General features: G+C 45.9%; 1 protein-coding gene across 3 annotated transcripts in view; it reads right to left on the minus strand.

Annotated features, from left to right (window-relative positions):
• The window catches only part of nt5c2a (5'-nucleotidase, cytosolic IIa), an 83,716-nt gene extending 76,318 nt beyond the window's left edge, over window positions 1-7,398 (minus strand). For 2 of the 3 annotated variants that reach the window (XM_048550795.2, XM_048550792.2), the window contains exons 1-2: window positions 7,111-7,340; window positions 6,609-6,761 (exon numbers count right to left, since the gene is read on the minus strand). The gene's annotated coding sequence lies outside the window, so the exon portion shown is untranslated. The other variant, XM_048550793.2, reaches the window with a different exon arrangement.
• Window positions 7,399-24,587: the final 17,189 nt, after the last annotated feature.

Below are 24,587 nucleotides of genomic sequence, written 5' to 3' on the forward strand. Positions count from 1 at the left end.
CCCAGAACAGGAACAACACTGAGTTAGATGCACCAATATGTATGTTTCCACATACCAAAGAGTTCACATACAAAACTAAAACAAAGCTTTTTGTGGCATTCCGGTTTTATTTTCTATAGTAGAAAACAACAACTCTGAAAGGCAAAATACAAGTTGTTTTTGAGAGATGGCCTGTTCCAGAAAACAGTTGCAAACTCAGATGCTTTGTCAGAAGGATTAAAACACTGGGGGGGCCCAGAATAGAACCATGGCAGATGGCGTCACATTGAAATTGAAGCTTGGTTTTAAAAAAAAACAAACTGATCTTCAATAATCAGGAATGTTCTTGTTTAAAATCGGAGATTGGTGCACAGTTAGCTGAGGCAGCAGATTATAAATGAGTAGCACGCTAGAATTGAGGGGAGAAACCTGGAGGAGGTTCATTTCTGATAGTTACCTAATAATATATACAGAATATAGTTCTGAAAAAAGCATAAGATTTGGCTCTGTTGTTGTCCCAGCCTTGTGCATGAACAAGCTTGGAAACTTATTGTCTAGACTTAGATGTATGGACTGGCCACTTGGGCGAAGAACTCTAAATGTGACAACATGTCAAAACCCTTATTCCAGCAACAGATAGCTCCTTTAGGAGATGGGGACCTTAGAGCAAACTCAAGGACGAAAACCGTAACCAGATTTTTCACATGTCTCCTACCTTCTAAAAATAGAAATCTAAAAAAAGGAAAGTGTTGCTACAATTTTAAAATCTGGGTCATGAAATTCCACTCCTTAAAGCACAAGGACATTGGCAGCATGCTCAATGACAAAGGAAACATGAGATAAGTACAAAAAGGCACATCTGACTAAGATGGAAGCTTTAAGTATGTCTCCACTGATATTCCACAGCCTCTTGTGCAATTCTGACCTGCTTTCATATAAATTGCGCAGACCCTTCCTTGACAGTTTCCAGACTCCTGGAGGGTTACTCTGATTTTATGCACTTCAGTTGCCCATTGTGCACGTCACTATCATGGAAACAAAAACAGGGAGACGTAGAACAGCATACCCTAAATAACAATGAACTTTCAGCAGTAGTGTAAATTCAAAGAACTCTTGTAATACAAGTGCAAAGTTGTAAAGATTAAAAACACAACAGTCTTTTAGAGTAAAATGTAGAAACCTTTCTGGATTTTGCTGACAGTAGAAACTTAGGTACAGGGATAGGTCAGTCAGCACATCATGACTGCTCCAGTATTCAACTAAATCATGGCTGATCATCTACCTCTGTCACTTTCCTTCGCTATCTTCATTTCCCTTGGTGCATTTAGACATCTATAAATTTATCAATTTCTTTCAATATACTCAACAATCAAGTCTCTAAAGCCGTCTGGAGCAGAGGATTCCTAGGATGTCTGCCTGAGGAAGAAGATCCCCCTCATCTCAGTCTCAAATGGCCTGATTCTACCGAGTCTGCCCTGCCGGTCACAGATGCCCCATCCCCACAGCCACGTGATCTTTTGGTTCATGGAGTTACAAGCATAGTTGTTATCCTCACAAAGCAGCAAGTGCTAACCCTCGTACACTTCAAAATGATCCACTGGAACAACCTTACCAAGCGATTAAGAGAATTTGACTTTCCATGTATCTATTATCAATGTATAAACTCTCAATGCTGTTCCTCACAATTGCCTTCCCACCCAAGACATTTTTTCTACCTTCTGTCAAAGCCCGTGAGCAGCAATATCCACCTAGCTGAACTGCTAAGCACCTTGCCCTAAAGACACTTCTGTGCAACAGTTCATGACAGATATCAAGCCTCTGAAGGGCAAGATTAGGACTAGTTCAGCAGAATCAAATCCATATCTGAATGAAAGCCCAAAAAGTGCCCCAGCACTGCTGGATCAACCTAAAATTGAAAGAATATTTTATAGTTATTAAACACATTAAGAATTAACTGCAACAATTTTAAGTTTAAATAGATACTTTTTAAACAACTTATGTCCCCAATACACAACTGCACACATACAGTCCTCCAGGTGTGGTCGAGGCTGGACATTTTTTTAAACTTCTATTTTCAAATGCTGTTCTAATAAAAGGCCAACACACTACTTATTGTCTTAACTGCTTGTTGAACCTGCATATTAACATACTTCAACAAGGACACGCAAATTTCTATAAAATGCAACACTTTCCAGTTTCTTACCATTTAAAGAAGTTTCCTACCAAAGTCCACACTGCCCATTTCTCCATACCGGAATTCCATCCCCAAAGCTTGCCCATTCACTTAACCTCACCAAATCCTCTAGAAGTGTGTTTACACTTTCCTCACAACTCAGTTACACTTACACCTAGTTTTATGTCATTTGCTAATTTAAGAGATGTTAAGTTGAATCCAATTTACAGTGATCCTTATGGTACCTCACTAAATCGCAGCCTGCCAACATAAAAATATACATATTTGTTCCTAATCTCTACTTTCTGCCCATCATGGAGTTCTCAATTCTTTCAACTTCTCACCGAAAAAGTGTATTACTTAAAGAAATAAAGATTTTTCTTATTCTTTCGTGGATTGTGGGCATCACTGATTTATTGCCCATCTCCAAGTGCATCTCAAGTGAGTGGATTGCTTAGCTATTTCAGAGGGGCGTTAAGAAATCTCTGGGTCTGGGGTGACAAGTAGGCCCAACAATGGAGGTTGGCATATTTCCTTCCTGAATGATTATTACTGTAACAGTCACATTTATTGATGATTTTATAATTATCACCAGAACTAATTTTTAAATCCCAGATTTTATTAAATTCAATGCAAATTCTATCAAATGCCAGGATTTCATAGAATCACAGAACCCCTACGGTGTGGAAACAGGCCATTCAGTCTATCAAGTCCACACCAACTTTCAGAAGAACATCCCACCCAGACTCTTTCCTACCCCATCCCTGCAAGTCCTATGACTAATCCACATAGCTTGCACATCCATGGACATTATGGGCAGTTTGGCATGGCCAATCTACCTAACTTGCACATCTTTGGACAGGAGGAAACCAGAATACCCGGAAGAAACCCATGCAGACATAGAATAGGCAAACTCCATAGACAGTCGTCCAGGGGCAGTATCAAACCCAGGTCCCCGCCTCTGCGAGGCAACATAGGTAACCACTGAGCCATTGTGCTACCCTAATTTGAATTAGGATTTGAAGCTGTGTCAACAGAGCGTTAGCCTGGGCTCCTGGATTATTGGACAAGTGACATTAACACTACTGCACTGTAAGAGATGATGACTTTTGATCCACAGCTGACCAGGCAGCTATAATCATCTGATGAACTGTCAGGCAAGTATATCAGAATTCAACATGCAAGATGAAGAACTCAAGACTACAGCTTAGACTTTAGGTGTGTGTCAGGGTAAAGGCAGCAAGGGACAGACTTTGAAGGCAGTGCAAGTTGGGATTCTTCCTAAACTGCTGATAATGAGTTCGTTAGACTATTTCAGAAGGTGGGTAAGATTCAGCTATGTTCCAATGGGACTGGAGTCATACATTACCCAGAATTGATAAGGAAAACAGATTTTTATCTATATACAGCTCCTTTTAGTGGTACACAGAACGTAACGACATCAACAACATTCTGGGTTGTGACAATAACCCACAAGAATTACAGAGTAAATGAACTATGCTGCAATTTAGGCTACGAACTCTCAACTGACAATAAAAGAGCTAAAAACCTCAAATGCATATGATGTGTCACTACTTACAGCTCTTTCATTACTTTCCTTGAACTGGTAATAATACCATATTAATGAAATGATTATGGTATTGTAATGTAAATTCCTCTGGAAACTTCTCCACTCCCTGTGCAGCATACTTTGTACACTCTCCATTAACTGCTATTATTGTGTCTCACAATTGACAACACTGCAGTCTGAGCTGATGCTCCTCTGTAATGTGCCAAGGTACACGCACTCCTTAGCTCAGTGAGAAACTCTGCAATGCAGATCTACAGTGGCTACTTAGAAACAGTTCAGAGTGGCTGGCTGCTGGCAGTCCTCCTTTTGGGAGCAAAGTTGTACACAACCAACTAGATTAGAAAACCATGATCTGGATGAGTTACAGATCAAAAAAATAATGATGTCCCTCACACAGACTGCTCCACCATTCTACCTTCTGATCAAGACCCAAAAAATGTGCGAATGACCTCAGACCCAAATTTCTAGAAAACCTGCTGGTCCTCGTAGTAAAATTTCCGCTTCAGGGAAAAGATCACAATGCTCATTTTAAAAAATAAAATCAGGATTATGTTAATTGCATTCAACTTTAATCTTTCTCTCAGCTGCCATGTCTACAGCAGCGCAGTGATTAGCACTACTACCCTACCTCAGTACCAGGGAGCCAGGTCTGATTCAAGTCTAGGGTGACGGTCAATGTGGAGCTTGCACATTACCCCTGCAAAGCGTTGGTTTCTACCAGGTGCCCCAGTTTCCTCCAACAGTCCAAAGATGTGCAGGTTGAGCAGATTGGCCATGCTAACTCGTCAGTAGTGTCCAGGAACATGTAGGCTAGGTGGATTAGCCATGATATATGAGAGATTGCAGGGATAGGGTGGGGGCTAGCATTGGGTAAGATACTCTTTGGAGGGTCTGTGCAGGTCAGTGGGCTTAATAGCATCTTTCAACAGTGTAGGGATTATATGATTCTATCTACGATTTAATTTTAAGAACTGAAGTTGCCAACACTGACTCTGGTAGAGTGTCACAGAAGCCCAAATCATATCAGATCAAAAATGAGGGCCCACAGGAGAAATTAATTGTGTGTTTATCCAACATGCTGATTGAGTAGTCTTTGACGTTGTTAATCTTTCCCAGATAAGGACTGCACAAACAAACTGGCTGATTGGGAAGCACTTTGCAGAATGCTGCAACCTAAAGGAATTGGTCACAAGCAGAAACCCTCAGCCAAGTTATAACCTCTGTCACCTTATCTGACAGTAAACTACTTACCCAGAGACTAGCATACACGAGGACTCAAACTCAGGACCTTCCTTAATTCATACATTTCAGGAATACACTCAAGTTACAACCAAAGACCTCATGGATCGTTTTTCCCCATTAACACTAAAGTGTGTCTATCTTTGGCCAAGCTGGCATTTATTGTCCATTGCTCGGTGCCCTTCAGAAGTTAGCAGGCTAGTTCAGAATGGTTAATAAGGAACTGAATCATGTATGGACCAGATCTGGTAAGGACTATAAGTTTCTTCCTTGAAAAATTGCATGAAACAATCATATTTTCACAACAGTGACAACTTTCATGATCATAGCTACTGAGACTAACATTTTCTCAAAAGAATTCAAATTCTCAAGGCAATATGTGGCTACCACAGCAATTGGTGGAATTGAAATGCAATTAAATGGGGGGGGGGGGGGGCAGGGGGGGCAGGGGGAAGAGTTTTCCAACCATTCTTATTGAATCCATCACTGATTGTAGTATTACCCAGAAGGTTCACTGATGTCCTTTAGGGAACAAAAGCTACGATAATCCAGTCTCCCGTACATGAGGCTCCAGATCCATAAGAGCCACTGACTCTTAACCACCCTTCGAAATAGTCAAACAAACAAACCACTCAATTCAGGGACAATTAGGGAAGTTAATAAATTATGGCCATGCCAGTAATGTCCACATCTCACGAAAGAAAAATTCTGATTGTGACACATTGAGATTTTAGTTCAAGCAGTTATTAATTCAGTTATAGAAATCCAGGGGTACCGCAGTTAAAATGGCAACAATAACAAACAATTTAAACAGGTTAATAAAATGTGAGGCTGGATGAACACAGCAGGCCCAGCAGCATCTCAGGAGCACAAAAGCTGACATTTCAGGCCTAGACCCTTCATCAGAGAGGGGGATGGGGTGAGGGTTCTGAAATAAATAGGGAGAGGGGTAGGCGGACCAAAGATGGAGGGAAAAGATGATAAGTGGAGAGGAGAGCATAGGTGGGGAGATAGGGAAAGGATAGGTCAGTCCAGGGATAGGTCAGTTCAGGGAAGACGGACAGGTCAAGGAGGTGGGATGAGGTTAGTAGGTACCTAACCAGATAAATAGAAAGCGGGACATAACACCAGCGCTTCGTCGGAGGCTCACTGATGATGTTACCTAGAATGGTGACAAAACGTCTGAAAACTAACCTTCCAGCTCAGCAAGCAAACTCACATCCAGAAACTCAACCTGAGCTACAAATCTCACAACTCGCTGTCTCTGCCTCCCTAACCTGTTCTTCCTTTCACCCATCCCTTCCTCCCACCCCAAGCCGCACCTCCATCTCCTACCTACTAACCTCATCCCACCTCCTTGACCTGTCCGTCTTCCCTGGACTGACCTATCCCCTCCCTACTTCCCCACCTATCTTCTTTTCTCTCCATCTTCGGTCCGCCCCCCCCCCTCCCTATTTATTCCGGAACCCTCACCCCATCCCCCTCTTTGATGAAGGGTCTAGGCCCGAAACGTCAGCTTTTGTGCTCCTGAGATGCTGCTTGGCCTGCTGTGTTCATCCAGCCTCACATTTTATTATCTTGGATTCTCCAGCATCTGCAGTTCCCATTATCACTGATACAATTTAAACAGGTATTTACTGAACTTACCTCAAACTCCGGCTGTACATCAAATGGAGCGTAAGCCACTACGAAAGACAGTCCTGCAGTTCCAAATTCAGGATCAGGTGACAGAACAACTTCTGATCGCTTCCAAGTTGTGCCACAGCCTAATGAGAGAATCTCTGAAAGGAGGTGAAGTACCTGTACAGATTTTATAAAGACAGTTAGCGGTAAGGCAGGTCTGAATGCGTGACGCAGGAACTCCTTCCTTCTACTTCACGCCCTCAGTGACGGGGGATAGGAAAGTACATCGAACTCCCCCCCCCCCCACCCCCTCAGTGTGAGGGGTGCAGGGAGCCCGTGGATCGAGATGGGAAGAGATAGATGTTGTTGCTCAGTCTAAGGTAAGGAAGACTGAGCGCGGTAACAAACCCCTGAACCCGATCGGCGGGGGGAGGGAGAAACACAGAAACCGACATCAGACCCCAGACCCCAGACCCCAGACCCAACCGTGCCCCTTCCCCGGGGCCCGCAGCCTGAGGTGACTAACCTGCGGGACGGTGAAGTAGAGAGAGAGAGAGGGGATGGGAACTGCAGGGGGGCTGGGGCAAACAAAACTGACGGTGAGCAGGGGATACCCGGCAGCAGAAGGAGCCGGGATCGGGGGGGGGGGGGGGTGAGGAGCGGCCCAGGATCGGAAAAGGGAAGGGGCGGTGGATGCCGCGCAGTTCCTCACTCGGGAAGGAGAGCGAAGGAACAGCAGCCGCTGCCCTAAACCCCCGTCACTCACCCGCTCGAGCAGCGGAAAAGCTGGCCGTCACTGCGCATGCTCGGCGCGTGGCTGGGACGCGGTGCGGTGGCGTCACCAGGACGGAACCGGAGTGCAATGATTTAAAGATACAGGCCCCCTATTCTCAGTGAGGGAGTTAAAGGTACAGGCCCCCTATTCACAGTGAGGGAGTTAAAGAATTTAAAGATAGGGGCCTTCATTTGGCAGCATGGTGGCTCAGTGACAAGCATTGCTCCCTGACAACGCCAGGGACCCAGGTTCAATTCCAGTCTTGGGCAACTGTCTGTGTGGAGATTTTTTTCCCACATTCTCCCCCTGTCAGCGTGGGTTTCCCCCAGGTGCTCCAGTTTTCTCCCACAGTCCAAAGACGTGCAGTTTCGTAGATTCACTATGCAAAAATTGTCCATAGCGTCTCGGGTGGGAACTGCAGGGATAGAGATAATGGGAACTGCAGATGCTGGAGAATTCCAAGATAATAAAATGTGAGGCTGGATGAACACAGCAGGCCAAGCAGCATCTCAGGAGCACAAAAGCTGACGTTTCAGGCCTAGACCCTTCATCAGAGATAGGATAGGTTTGGCCGGGGGTGGGGGGGTAAAATAAGAGTCTGAGGGGTATGCTCTTCAGAGGTCAGCGTGGACTTAATGTGCCAAATGGCCTTCTTCCACACTGTAGAGATTCTACGATAAGATACAGGCCCTCATTCTTAGTGATCTGCAAGCAATAAGGACCGTAGATTCTGGAAGCCAGTGTCTATAGTTGGGAAACTGGATAAGCTCAGCAGGGCAGACAGCATCTGAGGAGCAGGTAAAAAAAAAATCAACATTTCAGGCCAAAGTCCTTCATCAGGACTGTGTGGGGGGGGGGGGGGGAAGAGAGAGAGAGAGGTGAGCTCAGAAGTATATGGGGGGGCGCCTAGGGTGGGGAGAAGTGTAGGAGTGATAGTGATAGGTGGATGCAGTTAGAGAGTTGTGTGATTGGTCAGTGGGAAAGGTGAAGCAGATTGGTGAGTAGCAAGATGGAGAGGTTAAGTCAGCTCAGCAGTGGCAGGGCTGGACAGCAGGGAATTTGAAGCTGGTGAAGTCAACGTTGAGGCCATTGGACTATAAGCTCCCAAGGTGAAATATCAGGTGTTATTTCTCCAGTTTACATTCAGCCTCACTCTGACAATGGAGGAGGCCAAGGATGGACTTTTGTCAGGGAAGTGGGTGGAGGAATTAAAAATGGATGGCAACTGAAAGGTCAAGTTGGTTGATGCGTGCAGAGCGCAGATGCTGTGTGAACCGGTCCCCAAGTCTGCATTTGATCTCCCTGATATGGAGACCAACACCAGATGAAGTGTAGGAGAATCTCTACCAGATCTGGAGTTGTTTGGGACCTTGGATGGAGGTGAGAGAGCAGATATTGTACCTCTTGCAGGGAAAGGTACCAGGTGTGGTGGAGAAATTGTTGAGAAGTGTGGAGCTGATGAGGGAGTTGCAGAATGAATAATCCCTGTGAAAAGTGGATGGGGAGGGGAGGGAAATATCTTTCTGGTGGTGGGGTCTGATTATAGTTGGCAGAAATGTCAGAGGATGATGTGTTGGATTCAGAGGTTGGTGGGGTGGTGCATGAGGATTAAGGGGACTCTGAACCTCTGTCTCCAGAAACCAACTCACCACCAACATCCATTTAAAACCCACTGATTCCCACAACTAAACGCAGAGTTAGAAAAGAAGAGCCAGTCAGACAGCATCCAAGGAGCAGGCAACTCAACATTTTGATCCAAAGCATTGACTTGGAAGCTGTCTGACTGGCTGTTCTTTGAGCTCCACATTTATTGACTACTGCTTCCAGCATCTGCAGTCCTTACCTGTCTCCAGCTTCCACAACCTTGACCACACATCCTCACACCCATCCTCCAGCAAAAAAAGTGTTATCCCATACTCCCAATTCCTCCACTTCTGCCTCATCTGCTTTCAGGATAACGTGTACCACACTAGATCATCCCAGAAATTCTCCTAAATTAGGGACAGTAACTTCTCCATCTCTTTAATTAAGGATGCCTGACCTGCATCTCCTCCATTTGCTGCACTTCTGCCCTCAAACCTCTTCCCATCACCAAGAAGAAGGATAGAGTCTCCTCACCAACTTCTCCACCACACCTGGTATCTTTCCCTGCAACCACAAGAGATGCAACATCTGCCCCTACACCTCTGCTGTCACATCCATTCAAGGCCCCCAAACAATCCTTCCAGATACAGCAGAGATTCACCTGCACTTCATCTTACCTGATCCACTGTATCTGTTACTCCTGATGTGGTCTTCTCTGTATTGGGGAGACAAAAAGCAGATTCAGGGACTGGTCCATGGACCATCTGCATGCATTAACCAAACCAACCTTCCAGTTGCCATCAATTTTAACTTCCACTCCCGCTCCCGCTCCCCTGACAACATGTCCATCCTTGGTCACTTCCACTGTCAGTGGGAGGCAAAACATAAACTGGAGGAACAACCCCTGAAATTTCACCTTGGGAAGCTGACAGCCCAATGGCCTCAGCATTGACTTCACCAGCTTCAAAAATCCCTCCACTCCCAGCCTTATCCCACATCTCCATCTCCACCTCAACCTGAGCTGACCTAACTTGCTACTCACCAATTTGCTCCACCCTTTCCATGAACCAATCAGATTACTCCCCCAATCACCATCTCTCCTACCATTTTCCCAGCCCCACCCTCCCATCCTTCTATTTATTTCCAGGCTCCCCACCCCAGTACTGCTGAAGGGTTTCAGTTGAATGTGTTTGCTGATCCTCAGATGCTTTCTGATGTGCTGTGTTTTTTTTCAGCCTCACACCTGCAAACCCTCAGTGAAGCATTTAAAAAAGGCCCTCATTTCTCAGTGAAGAAATTAAAGATACAGGCCCACATTACCAGTGAAAGATTTAAAGAGAAAGTCCCCAATTTCCCAGTAAATGATACAAAGAGACAGACCCGCTTTCCCACTGAATGATTTAAAGAGATGGCTTTCCCCCTGCCCCGACCTTTCCGAGTGAAGTGTAGGAAGATACAGGCCCCCAATGTTTCCTGAGAAGTATTTAATATACAGGCCCTAATTCTCAGTGAAAAATTTAAGGAGAAAGGCCCCACCATTCCCAGTGAACATTTAATGAGAAAGGATCGGCCTTTTCCAGTGAAGGACTTAACAATATAGGCTCCAACATTTCCTGTGACAGATTTAAAGAAGCATACCCCCATTTGCAGAGATGGTTTTAAAGAGACAAGGCCCCATTTCCCAGTGAAGGATTTAATGATATAGGCCTTCATTCTTGATTGTAGATTTAACAATGTAGGCCTCAATTACCAGTGAAACATTTAAAGAAACAGGCCCCAATTGCCCAGTGAAGAATTTAATGAGACAGGTCATGTTTTCTGGTGAAGAATTTAAAAAGAAAGATCTTCATTCTCAGGAAAGGATTTCAAGAGACAGGCCTCCTTTCCGAGTGTATGATTTAATGAGATAGGTCCTCATTTCCCAATGAAGAGTTTAAGCAGTCTGCTACCCGTCTCCTTTTCCCCTGAACTATTTAAACAGCCAGGTCCTCTTATTTCCATTGTTACAACTGACTGGGTAGTGTATTATAAACTGAGACTAGCTATTCCCAGAGTCATATCAAATGTTATAGTTTAATTTGAAGAATACACAGTATCCCAATTTACCTGAGTTCCAGATCAAGTTTAATAGAAGACACAGGCAATGTTTCTGTATTAAACAAGAATTGGTATTTATCATAAATAGTTAGACTATAACTACAAAAAAAAAACCCCAGCATAAACCAGTGGAATATAACACTACTAACTAAAACTCTAATCTCCTTATAACTGCTCCCTCCCCTACCCCCTTAAACGCACATACAGGTACAGACAAAGAAGTAGGCAAAAGAGATTATTGGAAATGGTTGAAAAACCCACAGACAGAAAAACAGTGTTTACAATAAGAATCCAATTCCCTACTGTGAAATTATGCAGGTAAATCTCAGTTTATAAAAGCAGTTCATTCTAATTGCAGTTCACAAAGATACAAAAAATTTTAAAAAGACACCGTCCTGACACATTGAAGGATTTAAAGAAACAGCCCCCTATTTCCCATTGAAGGAACTGAAGGAACAGGTCTATCTTTCCCAGTAAAAGACTTAAAGACACAAGCCACCAGTTGCAGTGAAGCATTTAAAAAGATAGGCCTCCCCTTCCCCCAAGAAGTGTTCAAAGAGACAGTCTGTCTTGCAATGGAGGTTTTAACGGAATAGGTCCATTTATAAAGGGACATAAACGGACAAGTACACTTAACCCTTGTTTCAAGAATTGTGTACAATGGGTGCCACAAACTAAATGAAATCATGTCCCAGAGGATGTAGAGATATTTTTTTTCAATTTGTTTTCATTATGGGCATTCCTTGCATTGTCAGCATTTGTTGCCCGCTCCTAATTTTCATTGAACTGAGTGGCTTGCTAAGGCTAATTCAGAGGACAGCTAAGAATCAACCATATTGGTGTGGGTCTGGAGTCACATGTAGGCCAGACCAGGAGCAGAATTCCTCCCCTAATGCCATTAGTAAATTAGATGGATTTTTAATACAATTGGAGATGGTTACATGGTCATCATTAGGCAGATTCTTAGCTCAAGATACATACTGATTTCAAATTTTACCATCTGCCATGATAGGATTTGAATCTATGTCCCCAGAACATCAGTCTGAGGCTCTGGGTTACCAGTTCAGTGACCATTATTTCCCGATGACATTAATGCAGCAAGTGAGCCTGTACTTAATGTGCAAATGCATTTCCCCAAACAACCTCTTTTCATAAAAGAAATTGCACAAGCTAATATTTGCAGTTACAAACTGGCCAAATTACCCAATAAGTGTGGTATTATGATATACATAAAAATATTATCATGCATCAAGAAAACCATGATGATTTTGGTCTTTCCCGTTTTCATTGGTCTCTGCACACTTATTCATCCATTATCCCTGAAGTGTTATTTTAATGATATATATGTGAGTTATCACTGTCAGTTTGTCTGGTATTTGTTCATTCCTGGGATGATGATCCATCCCCAGGGAGTGTCGTTCCCATCATGAATGTTTTATCAGAGCGAGACACACATCTCGCAGATTCAATGTCTCTGCTGGTTTGATGACTTTGCAAAAATTGTGTCTTTTCATTTTTGTCATTTTTTGGTTGTGGGCTGAAATGGGGGAAGAAAGATTGTAAACCAAGGATTGCGAAGGGGTTTGCTGCACATTTTAAAAGCAAGTTACCAAAACGTATTGTAAGTGGTATTTGCACTGCTGCCATGTTCAGATAGTGGGTGATAGCAAATGGCTGGCACCAGAAAGCATCTACAAGTGAAATTTAGCTGGTTGATTGTTTTATGGAATTGTGACCAGCTGTGGATGGCAAAAGTTATCTCTCTGTCAATAACTATGTAGTTAGCTCCTGAGTTCTCACACAGTTTGTGGGTGTGAATGGAGTTGCCAGAAACCGTCAGACCTTTAGAAGGGTAGTGATGCATCTCTCTGTAATATAAAATATGTGAAGTCTGAAGAAAATAAGTTATCCTCTCCCTTCAGTTGCTACCAGGTATTGTTTTTAACCACTAAGTCAGAAACTTAATCATTTGTGAACAAGTCGCTCTGTGCCTTCTATAGGAAAGTGAAAATGCCTGAAAAAGAGAGATAGAAGAACAGCAAGTTCTGGTAAGCAAATGGATCATCTCAGCAAACCCTCTGCCCAGGGGACATTGAATTTCCTTCCCAGTTTTTCCCTCCATACATAACACCAATTTTTTGTTTGTCCTTATTTGTATGCATGTGTGTGGTTTTATAAAGGGAGTAGACTTTAAACTATTAGTTATATATCAACAGTTCATAGTTATTTACCTTGAGCTAGAATCTACTTATCTGCAGTAAATAGTCACGCTTGTTTAATAATGAAACCTGGTCTATGTTTTCTGTTAACCTGGGCCTAAAAATATAGGTAAATGGGGACTTTGCATACTTTGATAAAATGTTATACTTAGTGATTACACTGGGAATTGCAGGGTTTTCTTTAATTCATTCAAGGGATAAGTGTATTGCTAGCTAGGCTAGCATTTAATAGCCAAGCCAGAGGGCAGTTAAGAGTCAACCTGTGGTTTGGAGTCACATGTAGTCCAGACCAGGTAAGGATGGAAGTTTCCTTCCCTACAGAACATTAGTGAACTGGATAGATTTTCCCCTGACAATTGATTCATGGTCATTGTTAGACTCTTAATTCCAGATATTTATTGAATTGAAATTCCGTCATCCGCTGTGGTAGGATTCAAAACTGAGTCTTCAGAACATTACCTGGGTTTCTGGGTTAACAGCTCAGCTGTAAAATCACTAGGCCATTGCTATTTCCTTTGTGTTGCTCCAGTGAGGCCTGACAACCTCAAGAGCGTAGCAAGCCGTTGCTGCTAGTTTTTTGATTCAAGTGTAAGCTACTATTTGTCCTTGTGCAATGCTGATGCACATCCTTTGAAGTGATGAGTTAGCATAGAGGTTCACACACTGATGAGAAATTAAGCAATAATTTTGTCAGAGATGTTGCAAGCTTTCCCATTTGTTGGTTGCTACATCACTACTACTGCTCTCACCCTGGGAAGATCCTCACAAAGTCCTATCATTGTGAGTATATGAGCTTATATCACTGACTTTGGACATCTTCAGTTGCATATTTCGCTTTTTGTTACATTCACTTTTCTTATCACACTTTTTCCTCTGATTTTCAGTGACGACTGTGTCTTCTACTTTCACTTGCTATCACTAGCTGCCAGCTATTCAAACACTGATTCCTCATCCAGTTTATCCTCTTTCCCTCTTTCTAACACTGCCTGGATTGATGGTCCACTGGTTCCTCTTTCTTATCCTTCAAGCTGTAGATGAGGGCTGCCGGAACTGTCCTCAGAAGATACTGAGTTGTCATCATTTTTCATCCAATTTGAGAAGATGTTTACCAGGAAGACCAGTAAAGACATCTTTGGAATCTTTTAGGATCTTTTCAACAGTCAATGAATACAGTGCCTTGTGAAATGCTGCAAATCTCTTCTGGCACATGTGGGATTGCCTGACGAATCTTTCGACCTGCTTCAGCAACCCTTCTGGTTCATTGATCTCTTTTAGGGAAGGAAATCTGCCATCCTTACCTGGTCTGGCTACATGAGTGGATTTTGCATAATGTCATCTAACTGGAACTCCAGATCTTCCTTCTTCTCATTGGATTGAGCTCAGAGCTTCACTTGTCCTCTTGGGATGAATATCATCCCATCATACAGCTTCAACCTAACCTCTGAGGGATTCACTTTGGGTCATCATCTTGAGTGACTTCACACAGTCTGTGAAGGTCATGCTGTTGCATAAAGCACCATTATCTATCTGATACTTCACATTTGCTTGATGCTGTCTTTCTGCAGCCTTCATTCTAAAGTCACAAACCAACTTATCATCTTTAGACCTGACAATGCCCACCTGTCACATATCATAAAGTTAGAATCATCATAAAGTCAATTTGTCAGAATCATTAGGTGTCATCTTTCCCACAGCCATTATGATTGGCTTCTTTTTCTTCTTTCTAGTCAAACACTTGAATGCAATGTGATTCTGTTTCTTATAGTTAGAACACTGGTTTCTCCATGTTCAACACATTTCCTTTTTGTTTGTGTGGTTTCTTCACATCCTGTCCGTGGTTGCAACCTTCCTGCTCTCTCTTCTGCAAATGTTTCTTCCCTTTTTTCTCCACAACAATGGTAAAATTTGAATTCAATCATAATCTTGAATAAACTGCTCACAAATGTTAAAAAAGCACACTTTTGGTTCACTACTCTTCTTCAGGCAAGGGAATCTGCCATCCTTAACTGGACTGACCTACATGTGAATCCAGACACACAACAATGTGGTTGACAATATATTGGCATTGGCAGCGATGCACATTCAATTAATGAATATTTTAAAAATTAAAGACTGTCACCTATCCCCTAGTTAAAAAATTTAAAAAGACAGCTCCAATTTCCCTTGCCAAAAAATTGAAGAGATATGCCTGCTTCCCACTTTTCCTTGCTAACGGGTGGACAAACAAGGGCATGGCACAGACAATAAATGATACAATCCTGTGCAATGTAGAGGAACAAAGGCACCCTGGACTGTATGTCCACAGACCCCAGAATGGAACAGGACGGGTAGATCCAGTGATCAAAACTTCTTTTTACTCATTCATGGAATGTTGGCGTCGCTGGCTGGGTCAACATTTATCGGCAATCCCTAGTTGATCGAGAGGGCAGTTGAGAGTCATACCCTGTCATACCATTGCTGTGGATCTTGAACAATGGAACTATGAATTTCACACAGAAGCTAAAAATGTACGGCTGCAACAAGTCACCTGACTATATAGCTGTAGGCTCTAAGTAGATTACAAAAGATGTGTTCAGACATGTAAGAATCCTGAAACTATAAGTTTGCAAACAAAATATGGAGGTGGATAATTCAATCTATGCAGAGAAACTGCAGAGTTTCAGAAGAAAAGCTTCAATGGTACTCAGTATAAGTCTTTGCTTTGTGCAACCCTCGATTCTTCAAAATTAATGTACCACCATATTTGAACGTTGACTGTATAAAACAAACTGGCTAAGAAAAGCCAGTTTAAAGCACTCTAAGGAGGCTTTGAGACCAAGGAGGGATAATGTGAAAATGTACACAAAAGCCAACTACTATTTTGTTAAAGCAAAGCCAGGCTGTGTGAAATCTACAAAGTCTACAAAATCTACAAAACTACAAAACAAAAAGTTTGACTTCTGGTCTGCTGTACTTGAACCACAATGTCTTAAAAGGGGTTGCACAAGCTATATCAATTACAGTTCACCAACATTATGGTCTGGTGACCATGAGAATTGGCTGAGGTTTAGAGGACAAGACTTTAGAGGGTATGATAAAACTGCCTAACATGTAAATTAAATTGCATATTGAGTGCTGTAATAAGCTGTGACCCTTATATCACAGGAAGAAGCTGATCACACCTGAAAAGATAATTGGAATTTTTTTTAAAAGATCATTTGTTCTTGAAATGTGGAAATGACTGGTCAGGTTAGCATTTATTGACTATTCCTCGTTGCCCAGAGGGCAGACAAGAGTCAACCATTTTGCTGCTGGTCTGGAGTCACACAGAGTCAGACCAAGTAAGGAGGCAGATTTACTTCATTAAAGGGCATTATATGAGATTTTACGACAATCATTATATGGTCACCATTAGGCTAACTATTAATTCCCAGATTATACTAATTGGATTTAACTCCCTGCCACTATGGGGTGCAAGCTCATGTTGTCCTGGATCACCAATCCAGTGACATTAACATTATATCATCACTGAGAAGAATTTTTACAAAGAAGGAAGATTGACCAGGCTGGAGACATTTTCTTTGGAACAGAGGAGGCTGGGGGAGATTTAATTGAGGTGGATAAAATTCTGAGAACCTTGTATCGAGTGGATAGCAAGGACCTGTTTCTGATAGCAAAGAATCAAGCAGGGGGCATAATGATTTTCACCCTAAGGATGATGAAGGTCTGGAATTCACTGTCTGAATGGTGGGAAGACATAAGACCCTGAAGTCACCCAAAAAAGGGTCACTGGACCTGAAATGTTAACTCTGCTTTCTCTCCACAGATGCTACCAGACCCTGCTGAGTTTCTCCAGCAAATATGGATGGGCAATAAATGCTGTCTATCCAGTGACATTTTCATCCCATAAAGCTTATTTTTTTAAAAATAAGTCTTTTACTGAAGAAAACTTGATAGGATCCTGAAAAGTACAGAACATGCTCTGTCTGCCTGATCTCAAAATCTAAGCGTAGAAATCTCAAATCACAAATGCAATTGCTGTATTAATTTTCTCAACGATTATTTGTTGAACCCCCTCTGATCCTCTGAGCTTCTGTTATGACAATGAGAGTCACCTGAGTGAAAGTAGCAGTACCAACAGATTAACGAGCCCTGCATCAGTGATCTTTGTCAACAAAGCGATGGAAGGTGTCACCAACAGTGCTATTAAGTAGCGTACAAGGTCTCTGATGATTGTTTGGGGTCCACAAGGGCTACTCAGCTCCTGACTTCATTCCTGTCATTGTGCAAACATGGACAAGAGAGCTAAATTTCAGAGATTGAGGTGAGAGTAATTGCCATTGACATCATTCACATTTATCATTTTGCTGTTTAGCTCTTTAGGGGGATGCGAAGATGAGACTTTAACACTAATTTACTAGTAGAAACTGGGTAATCAACAATTAAAAGATCTGGAAGTATCTGACTTGATCAATTTCACTGTCAGTCCGGTCAAGCACCAGTCATTCAGAGATATGTAGTAACAAGGTCCTACAAACTGTGAGGGTTTTCTCAGGGGAACTTTCTGTCTGAAGTGAGTAAGACTTGGCTCAATTGCTTGATAGTGAAGCCTACCATTGGGACCTGTGTGTGACAGCAAGTCATTCTAAATCCTTTGAATGCAGCAACATCCATTTTCCAAGACTGTCCTTAACCAAGTTTCTATCCAGATTGTTATATCTTTCTTAAGTTTCTTTAATAATGTTAGAAGCTATCATTAAAGAAGTTATAACAGAGCACTTTGATAAATTTGAGGTAATCAGGTAGGGTGAATGTAAGTTAGCGAGTTTTGAGAAGAGTTGTAGCTCAGGTTGAGGTTCTGGATGTGAGTTTGCTCGCTGAGCTGGAAGGTTCATTTTCAGACGTTTGTCACTTTTTTTTAAATTTGAAAAAATATACTTTATTCATAATATGTACAAAAAATAAAACATATTTATACACCTAGCCAGTCATGCAAGGCGGTCCGGGTTACCCAGGGGGTACGTACACCAACTGAAGGCAAAAACAAAGCAAAGAAAATACCCCGGCAGTTGTCTCCCCGCACAGTCCCCATTGGCCCCCGACCAGTTGGGGAAGGCGCCAGCTGGGCCCAGGTACCAGATAGGGCCCTTTTTTCTATTCTGGACGAGGGGTTTCATACCGTGGTCTTTCTCCACCGCGCCTTGGCGGCAGCTGCCCCAAGCTTTAGTGCGTCCCACAGCACGTAGTCCTGGACCTTGGAGTGCGCCAGTCTGCAACATTCGGTCGGGGTCAGTTCTTTCAGCTGGCAGACCAGCAAGTTGCGGGCAGACCAAAGAGTGTCTTTCACCGCATTGATGGTCCTCCGGGCGCAGTTGATGTTGGTCTCGGTGTGCGTCCCGGGAAACAGACCGTAGAGCACGGAGTCCCGCGTCACGGAGCTGCTCGGGACGAACCTCGACAAATACCGCTGCATCCCCCTCCAGACCTCCTGCGCATAGGCACACTCCAGAAGGAGGTGATTGACAGTCTCGTCCCTCCCACAGCCACCGAGGACAGCGTGAGGTGGCGCAGAGATTCCGGGCATGCATAAAAGGATCTCACTGGCAGAGCCACTCTCACCGCCAGCCAAGCAATGTCCTTGTGCTTGTTTGAAAGTTCTGGCGATGAGGCATTCTGCCAAAACGACTTTGGCAGTCTGCGTGGGGAACCACACAACGGGATCCACCTTCTCCTTTTCCCCGAAGGGTCTCAAGGATACTACGTGCTGACCACTGCCTGACGGCCTTGTGGTCAAAGGTGTTTCCCTTCAAAAATTTCTCCACGAAGGACAGGTGGTACGGGACGGTCCAACTACTCTGAGCGTTCCAGGGCAACGAGGCCGGGCCCATCCTTCGCAACACCGGGGACAGGTAGAACCTCAGTAAGTAGTGACACTTGGTGTTTGCGTACTGAGGATCTATGCACAGCTTGATGCGGCCGCACACAAAGGTAGCCATCAGGGCAAGGGTGGCATTCGGTACGCCCTTTCCCCCCATTTTCCAGGTCTTTGTACATGGTGTCCCTGCGGACCCGGTCCATCCTCGACCCCCAAATGAATTGGAAGATGGCCTGGGTGACTGCAGCGGCGCAGGTCCAGGGAATAGGCCAGGCCTGCGCCACATACAACAGTACCGAAAGCCCCTTGCACCTGACAACCAGGTTCTTACCCGCGATGGAGAGGGACTGGAGCGTCCACCTGCCCAGCTTCTGCTTCAGTTTGGTGATACGCTCCTCCCAAGTCTTAGTGCACGCCCCAGCTCCACCAAATCAAAACACCCAGCACCTTCAGGTAGTCCGTCCTGACGGTGAAGGGGATGAAGGAGCGGTCGTCCCAGTTCCCGAAGAACATGACCTTGTTCTTACCCCTATTGACTTTGGCACCCGAGGCCAGTTCAAACTGGCCGCAGATGTCCAACAGCCTACTCACCGACCGATGATCGGTGCAGAAAACGGCGACATCATCCACGTACAGGGACGTCTTGACCTGAAGGCCTCCGCTGCCTGGGATAGTCACGCCCTTCAGGCTCACGTCCTTCCTGATGGATGCGGCGAAGGGCTCCACACAGCATACGAACAAGGCAGGAGAGAGCAGGCAGCCCTGCCTGACTCCAGATCTGACAGCAAAACTGTCCGATTCCCACCCGTTGATAGAGACTGCGCTAACGATGTTGGCGTAGAGCAGCCGGATCCAATTGCGGATGCCCTCCCCGAACCCCAATTTGGAGAGGACGTCCCTCATGTAAGCATGAGAGACCCTCGAAGGCCTTCTCCTGGTCCAGGCTGACGAGGCAGATGTCCATCCACCTGTCCTGTACGTAGGCGATCGTATCCCTGATGAGCGCAAGGCTCTCAGCGATCTTCCTGCCCGGCACAGCACAGGTTTGGTCAGGGTGAACCACCGACTCCAGGACAGACCTGACCCGGTTGGCTATGACCTTGGCCAGGATTTTGTAGTCCACGTTCAATAGTGAAATGGGACGCCAATTCTTAATTTCTTCCCTCTCCCCCTTCCTCTTGTAAATGAGGGTGATGATGTCCTTCCTCATGGACTTGCACATTTCCCCTGCCCGAAGCGCACTATCGTACACCTCCAGCAGGTCCCGGCCGACCAGGTCCCACAGAGCGGAATAAAGCTCGACCGGTAAGCCGTCGCTCCCAGGAGTCCTATTCCTCTCCAAGGACTTGAGCGCTCTGGTCAGCTCATCCAGGGATATCGGCCGGTCCAGCCACTCCCTTGTGCCGTTGTCTAAGACCTCCGTGATAGACGACAGGAACGACTCGGAGGCTGTGCTGTCCGTGGGCTTCATGTCATACAGTCCGGCATAGAAGGATCTGCTGATCCTCAAAATGTCGGGCCGAGACAACGTCACCGAGCCGTCATCCTCCTTCAGCCGGCTAAGCACAGAGGTCTCTTTGTGCACTTTCTGAAAGAAGAAACGCGAGCACGTCTCGTCCTGCTCCACGAAGCGGACCCTGGACCGGAAGATTATCCTGCAGGCCTCTGCGGCGAAGAGCGAGGCTTGCTGGCCCCTCACCTCGCGGAGGTCCTCCGTGACATCGACCCCCATGAACTGCAGAAGGAGCAGGTTCTGCACCCTTTTCTGGAGTTGCGACAGCTTTCCCCACCTCTCTCTCGCCTTCTGAACACCCTTGAGGACAAAGAACCTCTTGATGTTCTCCTTCAGCGTCTCCCACCAGCCGCCCGGAGACTCAAAGAGGGGTTTCACGGTTCTCCAACCGGCGTACTCCCTCTTAAGCTCCTCGACGTTCTCTGGGGTCGACAGAGCCGTGTTGAGCTTCCACGTCCCCTTGCCGGCCGGCTGGTCGTCCTGTAAGTGACAGTCAGCCAGCAGGAAGCAGTGGTCAGAGAAGAACACTGGCTCGACGCCGGTGGACCTGACCGAGAACAGGAAGTCTATCCTTGAGCAGATAGACCCGTCTGGCCGCGACCAGGTGTACCTCTGCTGCGCTCCGTCTGCAGGGGTGCTGAAGACGTCGAGCAGCTTGACGTCCTTCACTGTGCCCATCAGGAATCTGGACGTGACGTCCAGTTGACTCCCCCCACCCGCTGTCCCCACGCCGGATCTTCCATCTGCATCAATGATGCAGTTGAAGTCTCCGCCTAGGATGACCGGCCTGGACGTAGCCAGCAGGGGTGGAAGCCGCTGCAGGACGGCCAACCGCTCACTCCGTACCGCTGGGGCGTACACGTTGATCAGCCTCAGGGGAGCATTTCTCTAGGTGATGTCAGCCACTAGGAGGCGCCCCCCCCACCACCTCCTGAACTTGAGAGATGGTGAAGTCACGCCCCCGCAGCAGAATAGCCAAGCCCGAGGAGCGACAGTCGTTAACCCCTGACCAGATCGAAGGCCCACAGGTCCAGGCGCCTGACCATTTCCCGTACCTGCCGAGGTGCGGTATCCCGCACTCCTGCGGAAACAGGAGGTCCGCCTTGATGGTGGTCAGGTAGGCCAACTTGGACACACATCTTGCGGTTGACTTGACGCTGCGCACATTAATGCTCGCAACTCGTAACCCCATTGTGGGCAGTGACCGCAGTACCCTCCCCAAGTCCAAGGTCCAGCCCCTCCATCTGTCCCTTCATGCCCATTGCCCGGGCTAACTGCTGGACGCTCTCCAGGCTCAGGAAACCGTCCGTGCTGCCTTCTGGGTAGCATCCCCCCCGTCAGGGGTGCGGAGGCAGGAGGGTCCGGCTCCGGGTCAGGCTGGGGACGCGCTGTTTCTTCCTTCCCGCCTGGAAGTTCCGGGGGCCCTCCGGTGCTCCAGTGGCACTTGACTGGGTGTCGGAGGGAGCCTCAGGACGCCTCCCGTCACCTGGAAGCGGGGTGCTGCTTTCCTTCCCCCTCGAGACCTTTAACTTCTGCTTCGGGTGGGCCCTCTCCGAATCCTCCTCGTCAGAGGAGCTCTTATAGCCCCCCTGTAGCTGCCTCTTCCCGCCTGATGGTTGCGGTTCCTGGGCCCGTCGACGCACCTTCCTCCTCGCTTTCGGGACTGTTGTCCACTCCCCTGGGTCGCCTGTCGCCGCCTCCATTGGCTCCGGGTTGTTGGGGGGGGGGGGGGGGGGGGAAAAAAAAAAATCGGAGCCTGCAGGGGTGCTTTGCTGGCCTCGGGCCCATCCCGCAGGGCTGGGCCCTCCTGCACGGCCTGGCCCTCCTGCACATTAGTGGGGTCCTTGCTGGGCCCTGGTGCCTTCCTCTCCTCTGGGGGGGCTGGCCCCGCATTTCCCCTGCCGGCGACCTGGGTGTAGGTGGTACCCCGCCGCGGGCATGCCCTATAGAAGTGGCCCGCTTCCCCGCAAAGGTTGCAGCTTCTCTCTCGTGGGCAATCCTTTGCAAGGTGTCCCTCCTCCCTGCAGATGGTGGCTTTGCAGTCGGCCACCATGTGACCTGACCTACCACAGGCATGGCAGACTTTAGGTTGCCCTGCATAGGTCAGGTAGCCCCTGCTCCCGCCGATCGCGATGCTGGACGGTGGGTGTGCGACATTCCCGTCTGCGCCCATCCTCAGCGTCACCTTGACCTGCCTCTTACTTGTCCAGATGCCAAAGGGGTCCATGATGTCAGTTAGGTCCCCTTCCACCTTCACATACCTTCTGAGGAAGGTCAGGACATCAACTGCTGGCACATGCGGGTTGTACATGTGTACAGTCACCATACGGCTCCTCTGTGCTGGCATCACAAACAGTGGGACAGCGGTCAATACAGAGAGGGGGCCCTCACCTCCTTTCTCCTTGAAAACCTCCAGGAAGCGCTCGCAAAGCTTGGAACTCCTGAAGGTCACGTCGTAAAAACCTCCTCCGGGGAAATCCTGCAGGCAGTAAGTGTCCGCAGCAGCAAACCCACAACAGTCCAACAGGAACCTCTTCATAAAGAAGGTGCGGTCCACAGGTGCACCTTCATCCACCTTCTTTACAGAAACACGGATGGTGTTCCAGACCCCCTGACCTGGGGCACGAGCACTTGCCGCAGCCATCGTTGCAGGTTGGCTGCTCCCCTGAACCAGCGTTAGGCCGAAGCCAGCATTAAGATCCACTGGTCGCAAGGGTGCACAGCCAACCCGACATCCTCCTTTCACCTCCAAGACAGCACTCTCCTCCTCCCGGCCCACAAGAGAGTGGGTCTTTATTGTGTTCCAGATGTAAGCTGGTTCACTGAGCTTGCCAGTTTGTTCCCAGATGTTTTGTCACCATTCTAGGTAACATCATCAGTGAGCCTCCAATGAAGCACTGGTGTTATGTCCCACTTTCTATTTATCTGGTTAGGTTTCATTGGGTTGGCGATGTCATTTCCTGTGTTGGTGATGTCATTTCCTGTTCTTTTTCTCAGGGGATGGTAGATTGATTTGGAGCCAATGTGTTTGTTGATGGAGTTCTGGTTGGAATGCCATGCTTCTAGGAATTCTCGTGCGTGTCTCTGTTTGGCTTGTCCTAGGATGGATGTGTTGTCCCAATCAAAGTGGTGTCCTTCCTCATCTGTGTGTAAGGATACGAGTGATAGTATCAATGTAAGTTCTGTGAAAGGGAAATCATACTTGACAAACACATTGAGCTCTTTGAGGAGGAAACACATGCTGTGGGCAAAGGGGAACCAGTAGGAGTACTGTACTTATATTTCTAGAAGTCACTTGAGAGGTTGACAAATCAAAGATTATTGTGGGAATTAACTGATTATTGTGCAGAGGTTAATGTATTGACATGAATAGAATGTTGACTGGCTAACAGAAAATGGAGAGTATGTATAAGTGGTTCTTTTTCAGATTGGCAAGATATTATGAGTGGTTTTCTTGGATATCAACTGTTGGCAGAACTGTTTTGATGAAGGGCCAATGGATTCAAAACATTTTAACTCCAATTTTCTCTACACAGATGTGCTGGACTGCTGAGTCTCTCCAGCACTTTAAGATAACAAAGTGTGGAGCTGGATGAACACAGCAGGCCAAGCAGCATCTGGCACTTTGTCTGTTTGAACAAGCAAGGCTTGTATCCACCAGGGTTTAGAAGTGTAAGAAAAGACTAGCAGCTAACATAAGGAGGCCTTCCAAAGTCTTCTGTAGCCATATAAAAAGTAAAAATGTAGCTGGAGGAGGATTGGGGCTGAATAGAGGCCAAAAAGGGGGTTGACACATTGGAGGCAGGGGCATGGAAAAAAAGGGTTTAATAAATATTTTGCATCTATCTTTACAAAAAAGGAGGATTCTGCCTGGATATGGTGACGAAGGAGGAAACTGTCACTGGACGGATTCAACTTATTAAGGAAAAAATCTTGGATAGACTGTCGGTACTCAAAGTTA

Source organism: Stegostoma tigrinum, chromosome 20 (genome assembly GCF_030684315.1).
Source record: "Stegostoma tigrinum isolate sSteTig4 chromosome 20, sSteTig4.hap1, whole genome shotgun sequence".
Classification (NCBI taxonomy): domain Eukaryota; kingdom Metazoa; phylum Chordata; class Chondrichthyes; order Orectolobiformes; family Stegostomatidae; genus Stegostoma; species Stegostoma tigrinum.